General features: G+C 30.8%; 1 protein-coding gene across 1 annotated transcript in view; it reads left to right on the forward strand.

The window, feature by feature from the left end:
* The first annotated feature begins 5,148 nt into the window (after window positions 1-5,148).
* wkd (TBC1 domain family member whacked) overlaps window positions 5,149-20,864 on the forward strand; it is a 52,185-nt gene continuing 36,469 nt past the window's right edge. Inside the window, exon 1 of the mRNA XM_075363373.1 lies at window positions 5,149-5,318. The gene's annotated coding sequence lies outside the window, so the exon portion shown is untranslated. The remainder of the gene's footprint in view (window positions 5,319-20,864) is intronic.

Below are 20,864 nucleotides of genomic sequence, written 5' to 3' on the forward strand. Positions count from 1 at the left end.
AGCGACATCATATACTATGTTAATTTTTATAGTAAAAAATATTTATAATCTTTTCATAAAATGTAATAATCTGAATTAAAATGGTATTAAATAAATTTTTTTGAAATACTAGATATGACGTATAAGTAACTGTTGATATAAAAAAATACCATTTAAAAATTCAGTGATATAATATTTTTTCTTAAGATTTTATATCTGTTTATTTAGATATTATTTAAAATAGATAAATGTATTAATAAAAAGTGACTACAAAAGTATTATAACTAAATAAGCATAAAATATATAAGAGTAAACATCTGTGATATTGAACTTCTGTTAAATTTTTACTCACACTTATGTTAAAAATTCATACTTGCTTCTAAATTAATTTTGTATTTTATTCATTTTTTTCAAAATTAATAAAGTGTTTTGTTATTAAAAGCATTTTTTTTATTTTTAAATGTAAGCAAATTGTACTTTTTTATTTTAGTGAACAATGTACCATTATTGAATATATATACTTTATTAATAATCTAGCTAACTGCATCATAACAGCAAAATATAATTATTTATAAAAAATATTTATTATCTGCTTACTGCATAATATTTTTTTTGTTCTTCCTTTTTCCTATGTTAAGCACTCTTACAGAGATCTCTGTTAGAAGTGCTTAACATAGAGAAAAGAATAATAATATTAAAGAGTAAGTAAATGGTAATAATATTTATAAATAATTGTACTTTACACACTCAACATATATTTTGAATTCTCAGACAAAACAGTAAAGTCTTAATTAGAGGCATTCTCTATATGGGTTGATTGTCTCCTTCCAGTTATTTTTACTTTCCCTATCCTTTATTCCTTCTTCCCTGTATGGTGCCAGAGTAACTATGTCACCTGCCATCATGATTCCATCTGCAACATCATCCTGACACCTTTTAACAACTGTCCAGGCATCCACTTCTTTATTGAGGCTCAGGTTGGCAACTGTCCAAGGGGTCTATGTTTCCTATCCAGCGATTGTATAAAAAACTAAAGTAGCTGTTAAAGAGCCTACAGAGTAAAGCCAGGTCTCCTATTCCTTATCAGTCTAATCTAATGCAGTACTATGTAGTATTTTATAAAGCCAATTTTCTATAACATTTTGAATCTTCAGAATGATTAATAATTGTGCAGTCATTTAAATAACAGCAAGCACATTATGCTCAGGAGTTGTCTCTATATTCTGAAATTCCTTGTGCAAGTGGTTAACAGTACAGACTGAGAAAAACATTTGCAAAATGGTTTGTTTGGGGTATGGTATCAAGAGTTGGTCTCTAAGAAAGAAGAAAACTATAAAGAGAATGTTGTTATGCTAAAGAATAAAACAGATATGGTGAATGGAATGAATTGAGAGTGAAAGAGAAAATGTAGTTGTAAGATAGTAGATGAGAGAAAAATAAAAAATAAATGGTTAGGGGACACCTTTATTTACTAACCAGGGAGAAATGTAGAGGGAGGAGAAGATTTGGCATGCTTACTCCCATTAGAAAAGGTAGAATATACAGGAATATGAAGGAGGATTTTCAGGACCAGAGCAACTGGAGACAATTTGTAACCTGTTTAAGAAAATAAAATATACTTCCATAATGGAGGAAATTTAGATAAGAAAAGGTAACTGGGTGACAGGTGTTTTACTGAAATTGAAATGTAGCACATTTTTTTTCTTTTGCTGTGGTTCAAAGGATGTAAAAAAGTAAATGAAAAAATTGATTCTTAATTAAAACAATCAAGTCTAGTTTCTTCTATCTCCCCTTATAACTGATAAAAAAGAAAAAATACACGAATTTTTTAAATTGTTGACTATTTTTAAAATAGTCAACAAAATCCTGTACTGAATATTATTTGTCTACCAGACAGGCAAACTTAATTCAGGATGTCAAAAAACAGTCTTGTCTGTTATAGTTTATTTGTATTGATACAACTTCATCTTGTGCAGACTACTTCCAAAATCTATTTACACTTTTTATGTGAAAATTGGAATGTAGCTATAGATAAAAGTAGGCTCTTTTCTAGAAGGGTTAACTTAAAAAAAACTTATAATTACTCACATGTAATCTTTATTTTGTCTGTGATGAGATAACTATTTTCTATGACTAAAACTTTGTGGTATAATTTTATTAAAATATTTTTTTAACGTCTTTGATTTTAAAGTACAATTTTTTTATAGTGCAAAAGTAAAAAATGAATTGAACATTATGTAAAATGTTGCCTGTAATTAAAAAAGTTTTTTATTTCAAAAATAAGTTTCAACTGAAGTGAGTTGGTTAAAGAAAAAATATAGTTACACCATTAAAAAAAATCTTATAAAGACATTTATTTGTAAACTGGCATAATAAAGTATGGTTTAAACATTTTATAAAATGTTACTCTAATGGTGACAGATGCTTCCCAAGATCTTTTTCAAACTATGATGAAATTCTTTCCTTCTGGAAGGAAATCAACTTGCTTAGAAAGTAAGTAATATTAAATTTTATTTTTAAAAAATAAAATGTTTAATGATGACAAAATAGAATCCATAAATGAAATAAATTGGTATTTTGATTCAAGTACATAACCCAGTTGTATATAAGTTGCATACCTAAACAAACCAACACAAATCTCAAGTCACCCATGTGATTCGCAAAGTTTTTACAAGAATAAAAAATATCCCATGTCAGGTTTACTAGAAAAAGAAAAAGTGAAGTGATTTCTCATTTCCTTCTTTGCTGATCCAAATATACTGCTGCACATCAACATTCGAAGCCCAACCAAAAGCAGGTATTCAGCCTTATAAGCAATACCTTGCACTCTATTCACCCAAGGGACTGTTCATATAAATACATGTACAACTCAGACTAGAACTGTTTTCCCCATTAAAATATTAGATACATCCAAGAAGGGTTTTATGATATCTGTAAATGTGAACTGCCTTATCATAATGCTAAAGTTGATATGTTTTGTGCAGTCATACAAGCTTTAAATCCTGAAATCTGACAGGTTAATTATATTTCATTATCCCTAGTGATTTCATAACACGTGTCGTGAGCATGACATATCAGCACTTGGAAATAAAAAAAAAAAATGAAAGCAAGAACAATTAAGAAAATTCCAACTGAAAATATTATTTAACACTCTTAGCACCACGCCTTTTTCTTTCTTTTTCCTGTTTAGCCTCCAATAACTACCGTTTAGATAATACTTCAGAGGATGATATGTATGAGGGTAGTCTTGTACATTCTCAGTTCAACCATTTCTGAGATGTGTAGTTAATTGAAACCCAACCACCAAAGAACACCAGTATCCACGATCTAGCATTTCAAATCCATGTAAAAATAACTGGCTTTACTAGGACTTGAACGCTGGAACTCTCGGCTTCCAAATCAGCTGATTTGGGAAGACGCGTTCACCACTAGACCAACCCGGTGGGTCTAGCGCCACGCCTAAATCAGTAAAACTTCACCCCAGGCCAGACATTTTTTATTTATTTATTAAGACCATTACATGTGCATCAAAATTATACACGTGGCCGTTTTGACATTGCAAATGACAAATTGACATGACATGACAAATCTATCAGATTGATACACATGGCACTAAGAGTGTTAATAAAGTAGTTTAACTCTTATCTTTATTCCATAATCAAAAAACATATACATACAAAAAAAATTGGAAATAAAACTGTCATTACCAGTATGCATAGTTAATTTTTAAAAAGGAAAATGTAATTATTTATTTTACTTAGTCCAGTCTAGTTTTACCAAAAAAAAAAAAAAATTGACTTTGTTATACTTTATTCAAGTTATGTAAGTTTTCACTTTTATAGCAGCTAACTGTACCTGTAACAAAATAAAATTCTGAACTTATTTTTTTTTACATCTAAGTCACCTTAAGATAGATGAAAACTATCAAACTGCTGCATATCAACATACGAAACCCAACCAAAAGCAGATATTCAGCCTTATAAGCAATACCTAAGTTATGTTAGTAACTTAGGTTACTAACTTTGCGTAATATTTTTTTGTTCTCCCTTTTTCCAACGTTAAGTACTTTTGTAGAGCTCTCTGTTTTTAACATGCATATTTTTCATCCATTCTGACAAATCAGAGATCTCTGTCCAAAGTGATTAACATACAGAAAAGAATAAGAATAATATTAAGTAGTAAGTAAATGGCATTAAATTAAATAAATGGTACTAACATAACTTAAACAGTCAATTTTTTTTCTTTTTTTGGGAAAACAGACTGGGATAAGTAAAATAAATAATTACATTTTCCTTGTTAAAAATTAACCATACATACTGGTAACAATGGCTATGTCAAGAGTATAATAGACTGAAGAAAACAACCTATTTTTCTTAGTATGCAGATGTTTTGTGCTTTCCTTAAAGCAAATATACAAGTCTTATATACTTCAACTCAGCATATAATACCATACTGTAATTTGGAGTGAATCAAGGAGTAGTAAACAGTATGCATCTTTTACGTGTCACAAAAATTTCTAAGGTAAGGTAGTAAAATTTTCTGATATAATTTAGCTATGAGTACATTGAATTTGTATGCCTTTCCCATAATATTCTCTTCTAAAGCCCTCCCAGATATTTACAATATTTCTACTTTTTGTAAAATCACATTAATAGTTTTTCATTTCTCTATAATTAAGAAAATTGTATTGAATTTTGAAATTCAGACTTTTTAAAATCAAAGTTAATGTATTTTGATATTTTAAGGTTGACTGTCATTCTGTTAATGTTACACCAGCTTACTTAGACTAGTTCTTGAAATTTTACTTATCCAAAATAGACTTTTTTGGCTTAATATTTAAATAGTGAATATTGTTATAAATGATGCTGCAGAGAGGAACATCAATATACTATGTATATCTTCTACAATCCTAGTACTTTTTACTAACACCGTAGGATAATGATTTAGTCTAAAGCAGAACAAAAATGAACTTATTTGGTTATTTTAAAATGGATAGCTGAAGAAGATTTGTATTTCTTATTTTTCATTAAAAAAACTAAGCGTGTTCTTATGTAACTCCATAGACCGTTTTAAAGTTGGCTAATTAAAAAGTTGCTGGCTATTCGATACCAAATGTAATTACTGCGCATGCACTGTTTTAAGGTGTAAGCATGAATTTCGTCACTGGGTTGTGGATATGTGTTGGGAATTAATGGCTGTGGTCGGTTTGATGTCGTAAATGGTATTTGGTAAATTTCAATATGGACTTCGATTTTACGTGGTAATTATGTTAAGTGTATAATGCGACACTGCAGTGTTCGATATTTGGTGTTGAACTGTAATGAAATCTTTTGCGAAAGGTATGTTTCCCATTGTATAGTAGTGGTTAGAGCACTGTGTAATTATTGTAATGTATCTTATGTTAGCGTAGGATTTTTTATATCTAGAATTGTTCTGTGGTTAAGAAGCGAATTTCAAATTATAAAATTGAAGTTTTTTTTCTTTTAAATGGCTGCAGTTATTTAATGAATATAATTTACAATCTCTTACATTTATATTTTGCTACGTCTTCTTATTTTGGTCCAGTACAGCCTTATCAGTCATTTGTCAAATTGGAAAGTTGTTTATTTCATCATCAAACAGTATTCACTTATGCATCAATATTTAAGAATTCAGTACTCATTTTATTTGCTGTAAAATGTTTGTGTTTTTCTTGGAAAATGTGTCGTGAATTGTTTCTCATTTAACTTAATACACTTGTAGCGATAACATTTAATATTAGTACACTTCTCGCTTTTAAAGGTTATTAGTCCTCTACCTTAGATTATTTTATATGGTAGTTGTATACAGAAATAATTTTTGATATTATGGTTATGGGATTTATGTGTTTTGAAACCTTCATTATTATAACTGTGCAAGGAAAAGCTAATTGAAATTAGAGATTATCAAATGTGTTTTCAAATTAGAATTTTGTGACAAAATATTTATCAGTAGAGTAGTGATTCATAACATATGCCCTTGTTTAAAAAAAATAAAATATTTTGTTGATAATATAAAATACGAACTTGCTTATATTATCAGTTGGGTGAGTAGTTTAAGTTAGTTTTATAGAAGTAACTACCTTAGTTCTTAGCTGTTTAGTATTGAAATGATCAATTAAACACTTCTCTGTAATTATAAATCTGAAGTGAAATCTTAACAAATTTTTTTTTTTTCTTTTACATTATTATGAATATGTTTTAGTTAGTTCTTTCCTAATTTTGAGGTATTTTTTATATGATAAAACCAATCTTTTCAGCACTGCTGTTGATTATTTTGACAATTTTTTTTTAATTATTGTTAGTGTCAGCTAGATATTAAATGCATGCGTTTATATAGCTAAGTAAAAGATGACGGGTTTGCCATCTATTAAATTTGGGAGCATTTATTTATATTGTTATCTTGTAACACGTAATAAAACTATATTGTTACGATTCAGATTTTAATTTGATATAAAATTGCAAATTCTTTTTTAGATGTTTTAATAAAAAGAAAATTAATGTAGATTAAAGAAATCTAATTAAAATATATTTACTTAATCAGTATAGTCATTAAAGAGTTTCAGTAACATATTTTTTGAAGTTTTTATACAGTTTTAAACATTTTTACTGTATTCAAAAGTAAGGGTACGGATTTCGGTGGAAAATGGGCCGATATAGAGTTTAACATAGATTCAAAACAGTCTCTTTATTAATTTTAATAAATGATTATTATTTATTTATTTTATAAATATAATTTAACCAAACTTAACCTATGCTCGCTTCGCTCACTATCCTTGACTAATTAACAGGAGTGCTTTGATTATTTAAATAATTGCAATAATTACTGAATTTATTAAATAAATACTCAAAAAATTACGGTGTTAATTAGCCAAGGTTAGCGAGCGTAGGTTAAGTTTGGTTAAATTATATTTATAAAATAAATAAATAAAATAACCATTTATTAAAATTAATAAAGAGACTGTTCATTTTCCACCGAAATCCGATTGACTACTTTGTTTTTAAGTAAAGCTGTAGCTGCGGTGGCGTTAACACGTAAGTACCAAAGTAAGAAATGACACCAAAATCCTTGGGCTTTTATGATAATTGTGGATTATAGTGACCTTACCTTTGATTTTGATGAAACTTGAAATGTAGGTTAATTATTATTCAAATAGAATAGTAAAAGTGAAATTTATTTGTTGGGAAAGTATTCCTCCTAGATCATCTTCTGGAATGTTACTATACTAATGAAAAAAGATTAAAGATAATCATAGGCACAGATAAAGCCTAGTAATTTGAGTTATACAAAAATAAAATGAAAATCAACCCTATCAACAATTTGTTTGTGTTTCTCTAGCACTTTCGATCATTCATCTTCAAGAGATAAGTTTTCTTTCAATTTAAAAACATTAGAATTAAAACCTGTAATTAAAAATTATAAAATATTAATCATAACAACAAATCGTCATTGTATATAAGTAATTATGTATGTTATGTAAGGAAGTCGCAGTTATGAATTTTAATGGTTGGAAGGAGATAATCAGGTTAGGTATCATGATTAATTAATTATTTGTTTAAATAAAATATCATCTTCAAATCTGATTTATTTGTTAATTAATCTATTGTTATAATAATATATATGAAATTTTTTGAGAATGTTGTTTTTATAAAAATCGTTAGAAATATCCAATATTTTAATAAAATTATCAGGATTGTAATTATGTTTATTTTGTGATATATGATTAGCATAATTGTATTTTTCTAAATAGTCTTTCTATATATTATTAATATGTTTAATTCTAATTGAAAAAGAAAGGTTGGTCATACATTGATTATTTAAATAATTGCAATAATTACTGAATTTATTAAATAAATACTCAAAAAATTACGGTGTTAATTAGCCAAGGTTAGCGAGCGTAGGTTAAGTTTGGTTAAATTATATTTATAAAATAAATAAATATAAATAACCATTTATTAAAATTAATAAAGAAACTGATCAAAGGTTGGTCCCATTCTAGATGGGAGTCTTCACATTTTAAACTATAGACTCCTTGTCTTTTTTTTTGTCTTCAGTCATTTGACTGGTTTGATGCAGCTCTCCAAGATTCCCTATCTAGTGCTAGTCGTTTCATTTCAGTATACCCTCTACATCCTACATCCCCAACAATTTGTTTTACATACTCCAAACGTGGCCTGCCTACACAATTTTTCCCTTCTACCTGTCCTTCCAATATTAAAGCGACTATTCCAGGATGCCTTAGTATGTGGCCTATAAGTCTGTCTCTTCTTTTAACTATATTTTTCCAAATGCTTCTTTCTTCATCTATTTGCCGCAACACCTCTTCATTTGTCACTTTATCCACCCATCTGATTTTTAACATTCTCCTATAGCACCACATTTCAAAAGCTTCTAATCTTTTCTTCTCAGATACTCCGATTGTCCAAGTTTCACTTCCATATAAAGCGACACTCCAAACATACACGTTTAAAAATCTTTTCCTGACATTTTAATTAATTTTTGATGTAAACAAATTATATTTCTTACTGAAGGCTCATTTAGCTTGTGCTATTCGGCATTTTATATCGCTCCTGCTTCGTCCATCTTTAGTAATTTTACTTCCCAAATAACAAAATTCTTCTACCTCCATAATCTTTTCTCCTCCTATTTTCACATTCAGCGGTCCATCTTTGTTATTTCTACTACATTTCATTACTTTTGTTTTGTTCTTGTTTATTTTCATGCGATAGTTCTTGCGTAGGACTTCATCTATGCCGTTCATTGTTTCTTCTAAATCCTTTTTACTCTCGGCTAGAATTACTATATCATCAGCAAATCGTAGCATCTTTATCTTTTCACCTTGTACTGTTACTCCGAATCTAAATTGTTCTTTAACATCATTAACTGCTAGTTCCATGTAAAGATTAAAAAGTAACGGAGATAGGGAACATCCTTGTCGGACTCCCTTTCTTATTAGGGCTTCTTTCTTATGTTCTTCAATTGTTATTGTTGCTGTTTGGTTCCTGTACATGTTAGCAATTGTTCTTCTATCTCTGTATTTGAACCCTAATTTTTTTAAAATGCTGAACATTTTATTCCAGTCTACGTTATCAAAAGCCTTTTCTAGGTCTATAAACACCAAGTATGTTGGTTTGTTTTTCTTTAATCTTCCTTCTACTATTAATCTGAGGCCTAAAATTGCTTCCCTTGTCCCTATACTTTTCCTGAAACCAAATTGGTCTTCTCCTAACACTTCTTCCACTCTCCTCTCAATTCTTCTGTATAAAATTCTAGTTAAGATTTTTGATGCATGACTAGTTAAACTAATTGTTCTGTATTCTTCACATTTATCTGCCCCTGCTTTCTTTGGTATCATTACTATAACACTTTTTTTGAAGTCTGATGGAAATTCCCCATTTTCATAAATATTACACACCAGTTTGTATAATCTATCAATCGCTTCCTCACCTGCACTGCGCAGTAATTCTACAGGTATTCCGTCTATTCCAGGAGCCTTTCTGCCATTTAAATCTTTTAATGCTCTCTTAAATTCAGATCTCAGTATTGTTTCTCCCATTTCATCCTCCTCAACTTCCTCTTCTTCCTCTATAACACCATTTTCTAATTCATTTCCTCCGTATAACTCTTCAATATATTCCACCCATCTATCGACTTTACCTTTCGTATTATATATTGGTGTACCATCTTTGTTTAACACATTATTAGATTTTAATTTATGTACCCCAAAATTTTCCTTAACTTTCCTGTATGCTCCGTCTATTTTACCAATGTTCATTTCTCTTTCCACTTCTGAACACTTTTCTTTAATCCACTCTTCTTTCACCAGTTTGCACTTCCTGTTTATAGCATTTCTTAATTGCCGATAGTTCCTTTTACTTTCTTCATCACTAGCATTCTTATATTTTCTACGTTCATCCATCAGCTGCAATATATCGTCTGAAACCCAAGGTTTTCTACCGGTTCTCTTTATTCCGCCTAAGTTTGCTTCTGCTGATTTAAGAATTTCCTTTTTAACATTCTCCCATTCTTCTTCTACATTTTCTACCTTATCTTTTTTACTCAGACCTCTTGCGATGTCCTCCTCAAAAATCTTCTTTACCTCCTCTTCCTCAAGCTTCTCTAAATTCCACCGATTCATCTGACACCTTTTCTTCAGGTTTTTAAACCCCAATCTACATTTCATTATCACCAAATTATGGTCGCTATCAATGTCTGCTCCAGGGTAAGTTTTGCAGTCAACGAGTTGATTTCTAAATCTTTGCTTAACCATGATATAATCTATCTGATACCTTGCAGTATCGCCTGGCTTTTTCCAAGTGTATATTCTTCTATTATGATTTTTAAATTTGGTGTTGGCAATTACTAAATTATACTTTGTGCAAAATTCTATAAGTCGGTCCCCTCTTTCATTCCTCTTGCCCAGCCCGTATTCACCCACTATATTTCCTTCCTTGCCTTTTCCAATGCTTGCATTCCAATCTCCAACTATTATTAAATTTTCATCTCCTTTTACGTGTTTAATTGCTTCATCAATCTCTTCGTATACACACTCTACCTCATCATCATCATGGGCGCTTGTAGGCATATAGACGTTAACAATCGTTGTCGGTTTAGGTTTTGATTTTATCCTTATTACAATGATTCTATCGCTATGCGTTTTGAAATACTCCACTCTCCTCCCTATCTTCTTGTTCATCACGAAACCTACTCCTGCCTGCCCATTATTTGACGCTGAGTTAATTACTCTAAAATCACCTGACCAAAAGTCGCCTTCCTCTTCCCACCGAACCTCACTAATTCCTACTATATCCACATTTGCCTTGTCTATCTAAGATATTTATATTTTTTGGGTATGTTGTTTTAGTAGGATCATTATTGTTTATAAAATGTATTATTCAGTTGTTAGTGGTGTATGTTGTTTTCAGATTATAAGTTTTATATATTTTATCAAAATGTCTATGAAATGGATTAAATTTTATTTTTATATAAGATTTTCTGTCTAACGGACGTAATTACTTTTATACAATGACAGTCATGATTATAATATTTTATAACTTTTTAATTCGTGTATTTTAATTTTAATGTTTTTAAATTGAAAGAAAACTTTGTCTCCTGAAGATGGTCGAATGACCAAAAGTACGAGGAGAAACACAAACAAATTGTTGGTAAGGTTCATTTTCATTTTATTTTTACATAACTAATCTTATATACCAACGGTGCCATGCTTGAAAAATTTAACCTACTAATTTCAATTATGAACAGCTTCTTAGAAGATTTGGGTATCCTTACGTAGGATGTGAGTTCCATGTTACTAGTCACACCAGTTTTTACTAACCAGCTCGAATAGGTACTACTAAAAATTGCTTTTTTACAAGGTACCAAAGAGCCATCTTATAACCAACTCAAACTTCCTGAAGAAAAACCCACTTCAAAATTGTGTATAGTTTTAAAATATCCAACTGAATTGTAAACTATTTATCCACACAGATAAGCCACTGCTGTCAAGTTACTCTAACGTAAAAGTGTTAACATGTTAACACTTTTAACATGTTAATATAATGGTTATTGCATTTTTACATTCAGTTTATATACAATACAACGTGTGGCAATGGAATGGGACTTTTTCATATTGATTTCTTGAAGAATTGAAGTGTAATAAAAATAAAACACTTAGTAAAGTATTTTTCCTTTGTCTATCTGTTATCATTTACAATCGGTACATCATAGGAGTCCATAAGTAAATTTGAGTCATGGTAATCACATGAATAGAGGTTCCTGACAAAACCCCTCATTAAAGCATACAAAGGTTCAACACCTTATATGTAGGAAAAACACTCGTACAGGTGGCCCAAGTAAAGTGCAATACTTAACATAGCACTAGAAGTGAATCACAGGAAGAAAAAAAATTTCATCAATACCAATATTTGAAAACAGCACTATAGATAAAACAAATATTTGTCAGTAAATAGAAATAGCTATAATTCATAGACTATCAATGTGATATTCACTACATAGTGACAGTCATTCTGTGTTTCCACTCCTAGGTTCCTTCTCCAGTCTCTGCTGTTGTCCAATAGATTTACTGTCAGATAATTTACTTGTTGGTCTAACCTCTGTTTGTATGGTGAGCCAGTTTTTTGGATCTCTTTGTAAACAGAAGGTAATCCTAGGTAGTCGTGAACTTCTCTAACTAACAAACCATGTCACCTCTGTTATGGTCCTCACCAATTTATTTTGGAATCTTTGAATTATCACAATATTCAGTATTGCTGTCACTTGTTTTACCCCGTAGTTGGATCCCATATGTCCAGATAGGTTTAAGGATAACTGTAGATCAACAGTTTATTAGTTAATGATAACAGAGTCTACCCAGCAACCAGTTTGCTTTCCTATACTTAATGTTAAGCTGTTTCCTCTTTTCTACCATGTGGCCCTTCCACGTTAGGCGATGATCTAAGTGTAGGCCAAGGTACTGTACCCAATCCATGTGAGATGTAGACACCATTCAGGTGGATCTGTGGACAATCACTGCTGCTCATCATAAATCACATGGCTCGATTTGTTCTGATTCATCCTCATTTTCTAATGCATAACAGAGCCCTGAGGAACTCTTGACTCTTTGTATTGAAGAACCCAGATAATTTCTGATTGAACTTAACCTGGGAAAAGCGCCCCATCCATGTAACTCGGCAGGACAAATTAAAATAGCTGAGGGATGCTCTGTTTTAGCTTATACAACAGACCAAGCAGCCGGACATTATCAAAGGCCTGCTGAACATCCAAAAATGCTGCTGAGCAGTACTTCTTTTTCTCAAAGACCTGGTTATATTGGTAACAGCTCTATGGTGTGTTCAGTCGTAGAGTGCCCACTCCTGAAGCCGAATTGATGAGCTGGTGTAATCTATTCTTGCTCGAATTTAGGTCACAGCCTCTGGGGAAACAGCTTTTCAAATAACTTGGATAGTATTGGTAGAAGACTTATAGGTCTGTAGGAAGTAACATCATGAAGAGGTTTACCTGGCTTCAGGTAAACCATATAGTGGAAGGTCTCCCACTATATGGGAGACCTTCCACTCAAATGGGAAACATGTTGTTCAGAGGATCCCATTGAAAAGGTCTGTTATGTACCGAGCAGCCTTACATGGAAGCATTACTAATATCTTTTACATAATCAAATCGGCCTCTGTTGAAAAAGGCATAATTAGTAGTCATGGAGGAATTGGGCTATGTAGAAATTCAAGTATTTCACACTCATCAGGACCCTGTATGTCCAGCAGTGAAAAGATCTTGCTCAGATGTGAAGCGAATAGGTTGGCCTTTTCAGAGTCCATGCCCCATTCCAAGCTTTCAAGGGAGATGTAGGTGGAGCCTGCCAGAGATACTTGGCAACTTTCCATAAAGAGTGCACTATTCAGGGGTGAAAGATCCTCAAAGTCCATTTCTAATGAACTTCAGCAGTCCTCTTAATCTGCGTACTGCTCTGTTTAAAGAAGTCCCATCTTCAGGCCTTCTGTAGCATTGCCACCTTCTAAGCCGTCTCTTAGTATTAATGAGGTCCATCACCTCCCATTGATTGTATGTACCTTCCCTTCCTTTATTCCTTTCTTTTGGTGTCAAGCATCAATTCTTGCTTAACTGAGGTTATATACTGTGATGCATATTCAATATGACTTATAATAGTAATGCACTTAATTAATATTATTAATACACGCATGATAATAGAACACTTCAACTGCTAAGGTACAACCAACCCCTCCTCGATCCTGTTATGACATGAGCCCCAGTTGGACCTGTTATTGTCAAGGACTGAACAATTTTTCTTCTTTATTACTGTCGTGTTGATGGTGAGTATAACAGGCGAGTGGTCTGATGCCAAGTCATAGTTATCCCTAACTTAAGTGTAGGATGACACACCCAAGGTCACATAAAAATCAAATAAGTCCAGCACCTTTATTGGGTATGTTGGCCAGTACATGGGTTGCTACCCACAGATTAATTTGAGATGCAGTTCGACAATACAGCTCTTTCATGTTCTCCCACGAGTTAGATTAGGTTAAGTTGAATGCAATATACATTATTTACAGTGTAAATAAGTTGATTTAAATGAAATTTAATTGAATTTAGTTAAGTTTATGTCAAAATAAGGTTAGGTAACTAATGATTTTATAGATTTAACTTCATACAGTATCATCATAACCTAACGCTTGCTAACCTCGTCTAATTAATCTTAAATATTAAATTGACTGATTTTTAGGCTGAGTCCATAATTATATACAGTAACTAATTATTTAGTCTGAAAATATTGTGTCCGTAATAAAATAATGTATTTTGTAATTCACACTTGTACAATGTTGAATTACGAAATCTTTGGTGAGGGTACTGTGTAACTTACGAGGGACATAATTCAGCTGAAAGGCGTTTCTGATGTATAATTTCAATTACAACAAATAACTTAGGTCCTAAATAAAGTATAATCTAAATTTCATCAAAATCGGATTCTCTAATTCTATATAATTACCTTTATTCAAAAATGTACACTTTTATAGAATAATTAACAATTTTTTTTTTTTTGTTTTTTAGCAGTGTATTCTTTTCTTTATTTTAATAACGAATATTTTATCAGTCAGTTTTTCAGTTAATTTTTACATAATTCACCATGATTAATCTGCCCCTCCCATTGATTAATTGATAGTTGTGTGCGCATATTTCTTTTTGTAAAAAAAAATATTCGTGCAAAGTAAATTGTACGAATAAAACCATATAGCTTGCTCGATCAGTTCAGCAAGGAAAGCGACACATTTTTGAGCAGAATAGTCACCATTGATGAAACATGGGTTCATTATAAGCCAGAATTGAAACACCAGAGTATGGATTGGAAACATATGTGATCTCTGACAAAAAAAATTCAAGACAGCCATCGGCAGGAAAAGTTATGCTAACTGATTTTTGGGATGCAAAAGGACCTGTACTACAAGACTAAATGGAAAAGGAGGCTAGTCAATAGCATGAGTTACAGTGAAATGATGGAAAACAAGCTGAAGCCAGCAATTTGCAATGAGTGCTGTGGTCTATTGTCAAAGAAAGTATTGTTGCATGACAATGTCCACCTGCATATGATGTTTTGTCACACCGTTCAAACCATCAACAAATTGAATTTTGAATTACTGGAACACCCTTCCTACAGCCCAGATCTTGCTCCTTCTGACTTTTATCTCTTTGGGCTGTTCAAGGCTGTTTTGTGAGGTCAATTTTCCACAGACTTAGATGTGCAGGAAGCGGCGCAAAAGTGACTTTGTGGCCAACCGAAAACATTCTTGAAAGGAATATGAAAGTTTGTGGACCACTGGACCCAGTGTACTGATAAGGGAGGTGACTATGTAGAAAAATGATGTACATGTTGAACCTCTACCTTCATGCAAATAAATTGTACAATGAAAAGTGTAGATAATTTTTGACTTGCCCTTGTAAAAATGAAGACAATTGCTAATAATTTTAAAGCAATTTTTTTCTTACTTCCATATTTCATTTATTCAATATTAAAGTTAATTGGATTCCACAAATTTATGGGAAAGCGTTACGAGATAATAAAAATACTTGATATAGAGGGTGTCCGGGCGAAAGGTTCCCGAAAGTAATTCCCTGAATTTAGAAAACCAGTTGTTGCAATCTTTTAAATGTAGGCTCAGTTGACAGGAAATATCTCCAAGATTTTTTCTGTATACTCCCAAGGTCAAGAATATGGTGTGCAGGGAAGCCGACTCACAATGCAATTGTAGTAAGTAGTAGTCAGTTGAGATGTGGACTACAGAACACAAGGTTTAGTCTATCCTTTGGTTAGCAGAGTTTCAATCACTTATGCATGTTCAGTGGTGTTTACAAATGAATGGAATATCTCCTACATGCAGTTTTATTAAGAGAGACTGGAGGCTTGGTTTCACAAACTGGAAATCGTTCAAAAGTTTCAGTTAGTGACAAGACTGTAGATCGTGTATGCGATGCATTCACTACAAGTTTGAAAAGTCAATTAGGCAGGATAGTTGCAAACTGCAAATTTCTCATTCTTCTGTTCACAACATTGTTCATAAGCAGCTCCATTTGCAAGCTTACAAGTAAAACTTCCTTCATCACATTAAACCAAATGATCGCTGCCTATTATATCAGTTTGGTGCAGAAATAACGCACAGTGTCGAAAACAATCCTAATTATCTTACATTGTTATTTAGTGAAGAGGCAACCTTTGATACATACAAGAAATTTTAACAGACAGTTGTCGAATTTGGGGTACTGAAAATTTTCATATAATTTGAAAATGAAAGGGACACACAAACACAAAGTACATGTGACGGGACACACATACCTCGACATGCTTGAGAACTTTGCTGTTCATCAGATTCCTGCAGGCTTCAGTTTGCAACAAGATAGTGTTCGTTCCACCACACTTTCATCCAGATATTACCATATTCTTGAACAGCACTTTCCCCAGATTTTGGATCAGACAAGGAGGTTCAACTGCATGGCCATCTAGATCTCCAGATATCACTCCTTTATAATTTTTGCTTGGAGATTTTTTACAAGTTCTGTGAACCAAAGAAAATTTCAAGATTTGGATGATTTAAAGCAGAATTGTTGAAGCTGTTAGTCTAATAACTCCGTAGATGCTCCTAAACATCTGGCTAGAGTTAGATATCTACCGAGCTAGAAAAGGTGTACACATTGAACTTGACTAACCTGCACTAAAACTTGGTGAGTTGCTGTGTTTCATAAAAAAATATTAAATTATATTAACTGGTTCTCTTAATACAAGTTATTACCTTTTTATACCTTTAGCCCAGATACGCTGTACATACTGACTTTGGGTTTACATTTTAACTTGAATGTTTTCATAAATGAATGGAAATCAGTTGCTTTATTTATGTTGTGAATGGGTGTAAATATAATAATTTAGAGAAATTACAATTCTATTTACTGTTGTTTAATAATCCTTCAAGTGTTAAAATTTATTTGTTGTAATATGAGCTGGATAATGATGACAGCTGTAAAAGATATTGTGTGATTGATGCCGGAATTTGGTAATAAATATGATAATTTAGTTATCAGCCTCATTTTGTGAACAGATAGTTGAAGCATGTGTGCCCTAAATTTTGAATTAGTTTTTTGGATTATATATACATATATATATATATATTTTTTTTTAAGAGTAAATATTAACACTTGGGAACTAATTCTGGAGGTAAATAAAAGAAAAATGTCTGTTAAACTAAGGCAAGAAGTTTTCTACTTATTCTCTCTGAAATATATTTTTTATATTCATCTGAAATTGATTTTGAAAGTTTCTTATGCAGATGCATATTTATGGTAGTAGTGTAGTTTTTAATTAGCAATTTTTTGTGGAAGATTGAATTTATGACCAATATCTTCTTGCAGTTGAAATAAAATGTTATGAAAAATGACTAAAGTGAAAATTAAGCTAATTTGAAATTTTGTTATTAGCTACGAAATATACTCCATAGATTATTATTCTATTAGACTTTTGATTTCTTCATAGTGCTAGAATCACTTTTTGAAATACTCTGTTAGTTTTCTTTCTGAAACACTCCACATATTCTATTAGTTCACATCTTCAAGTGAAGAAACTTATGTAAACAAAAGGATCTTGAGTTGAAAACTGGTAAATTTAGGTTAAAAAAATCTTGTAAAATCAAGTTAATTTTTTAAATTATTTAAATTTTGAAGATACATAGTTTTAAAGTCCAGAAAAAAGAGTGGGTCTCAAAACTTTATATCTGTATTTCAGATTTTACCTTTTCAAACAACTTAATGCTTTTCAATATGCACATTTTGAAAAGCAGATACAAAAATGTTATTGAATGTTACTGACTTTTTATTAGGGATCACTTTTTCGATCCTGTTTGTGTGTTTTGTTTCTAATTAAAGTTATAACTTCTCAGTATGTACAGCATGTTTGGGCTAAAGGTATCCAAAGGTAACAACTTGTAATAAGAGAACCGGTTAATATAATTTAATAATTTTTTAATAAACACAGCAACTCACCTGGTTTCTTAAACACAAATGCTTTGTATACAATTTTTATAGACATTTACATCAATTTTATCAGAATTAACTTTTCTACTAAGTTAACTAGAAATCTTTGTGTTTATTGGTAAATAATAAAGTTGTTTTATTCCAAATCTAAAAACATTGTGAGTTAAAATAAAGCAAGTAAAAAAGTGTATTTTCTGACAAAACCTTTTCATGTTTACCCTGTTTTTTAAAAAATGTAAGAGGTAGGTCTGGGACCATTTTATTCAATTTTTATATCAAAAACTATATGGAAGCACCAAATTTATCCCTCGATTTCTACCCGAAGAATTTTAGTACAGTTTAATTTCACAGAGGGAGCAGAAAGCAGGGCTAATAAATGTTTTGGTAGCTAAAACTCGCATACAAACTGTTTTCTGGCCTATATTTATATGAGCATTTTTTTCTTATTTTTGACTATAATATCATTTCCCAAGAGATTGCCATGCAATTTGGAATCACCTGTATACAATTAAAAAAAAAATTGAAATGTATATTAGAAACATGATAGCTGGTTTTTGACACGTATGTAGTCTAGTGAGGTAGTCAATTTGTTTCCTTTAGATGATAATCATAAATAAGATAAACAGTGATTAAGTATTGTTTACATATTTAATTCATTGTATAGTTGCAGTAACATACAATTCATAATGGGGATATAAATATTTTATTATCTATTGCTATATATTATAATTATTAGTCACCCAAATACTTGGTTTTATTACATTAGTTAACTCTTAGTATTTAAATTTACATATAATATTGTTATAAGCAAGATATTCTGTTGACATGTCTAATGAAATTGAAAAAAAATTAATAAGAATTTTTTCTGCATATGTGTTTCAGTATTTTGGTATAAATATATTGCAGTAAATTAAATTTTACTTTTATAAACCAGTTGTTAAACGATTAGAATACCAGATGAATGGTAATATGTACAATTTAATGTTTCATTTTATTGCTGCGTGTCTCTCAATCCATCTAAAAATAAGATTAGTGATACATATCTGGGAAAACTGGTTTGTTAATGTTGTATGCTCATTAAGATTTATTATGATTATTTTTAATACATTAGTAGAATTATTTTTAGCCTCTTTAGTTAATGATACGTATTGTAATAGTATTATTCAAACCCCTTTTTCCAGAATATGGCCTAGTGAATGTGTACATTTTACTCGTATCTTATCATTTTAATCATTATATTTATAATCTTAAAAAGGGAAATAGCTTTAAGTCATTAAAAACTCAGAAATTAGGTTGATACTTTTAATATTTATGCTGCCATTAATTTATGAACAAATTTTAATATTTAAATTCAATAAAAAAAAAAGCAGTTAGAAAATTCAAAATTAAAGCTCAGATGTTTGGCTGCTTTGGAATTTGAAAAAAAAGCTTTTAATTTGTATATTAGTAATTATGTTTTACCTTTTTTTGTTTATTATTTATTTAATTTTAATAGCTTACAAAATTTTCCCAATCATGGGTACCATGATTCGACTTCCAGAAAATGTTTACATATTTTCTCGTTTCACATCCCCTGGACCCCAAAACCACTGTCAGCTCAAAAGTTTATATATTCATTTATATCTTTTATATACATATATATATGAAATATGAAATACATGATAAATGAAATATATATATGTGAAAGTGATTGACGCAAAATTACAGGAATAGTAAAGTATATATTTCATTTCCTTGTGTACACGATAATTGCCGTAATTTTGCGTCAATCACTTTCAAATTGTTCCTTAAAACTCTATTCAAAATCTCAATCGAGTTTGTTAACAGCCAAAATCAGTTCATTGGGGTGGAAATGGAGTGGCTTTTTTGAAAAAACAAAATATCACTGTAACTTTCTTATTAAGTAAAATTTCAAATTTGTTTAAAGTTCCTACTATTCTTTGGATAAGGGACTAAAACTTATTTTGATATCACCATCCATTGGCCCAGGGGGGGCGGAAATGGGGTTTTGAAGACATAAAAATCATACTTCCCTTAATAGGCATAGTATTAAATTAGTTAAAAGTGGTCATTAGTCCTCTAAACATACCTAAAACTTTTGTCTGAAACAATTTTTGATATGACCAACCCTTACAGCAAGGGATGACCAAAATATTGTTGGAATTATAAGGAAATGGGGCTTGTCGTATGCTAAACATGCGAAACTATTTTTCACATGCAACCATTGTCATATTGAGTAAATATGAAGTTTTTTGTAACTTTAAGGTGGAAATCTTTTTTATTTTCTATTTAGCACCGATGAAATCTACCACCGCCTTCCGGCATGCTGAAAGGGATTTTTCATTTTAATTGTAGAGATCACCTTATATGATAAATTTTATTTTTTTATGTTTAAGAAATTTCTACGCCTAACATTGATCCCCAGTATATTCAATGATATTTACAAAAGTGGGTGATTTGATGTTGGTAAAAATAAACATGTTCATGTTAAATTTAAATGTATATATATTTGGGCCTTTGTTTAAATAAAGGAAAATTATGTATAACTGATATATTATATCCATTGTAACCAAAAAGGTTTTGCTAGAAAATTAAACTTAAAATCAAAGAATTGCAATTTTTTATACAGGTTAGAAATAAAATTAAATAAAATCATTGTTTTAAATATATATTTTAGTTTTAAGTATTTAAACCTGAACATCATGTTCAACTGGATTCATCATGTTTGGATTAGCTGACTCTCCTCTCACAGGGAGACGATAATGAATCCATTGCCTTTGTAATTCAGTAGTACGACAAGACTGAAATAAGGAAAATATAATTAA

Source organism: Lycorma delicatula, chromosome 4 (genome assembly GCF_047948215.1).
Source record: "Lycorma delicatula isolate Av1 chromosome 4, ASM4794821v1, whole genome shotgun sequence".
Taxonomy (NCBI): domain Eukaryota; kingdom Metazoa; phylum Arthropoda; class Insecta; order Hemiptera; family Fulgoridae; genus Lycorma; species Lycorma delicatula.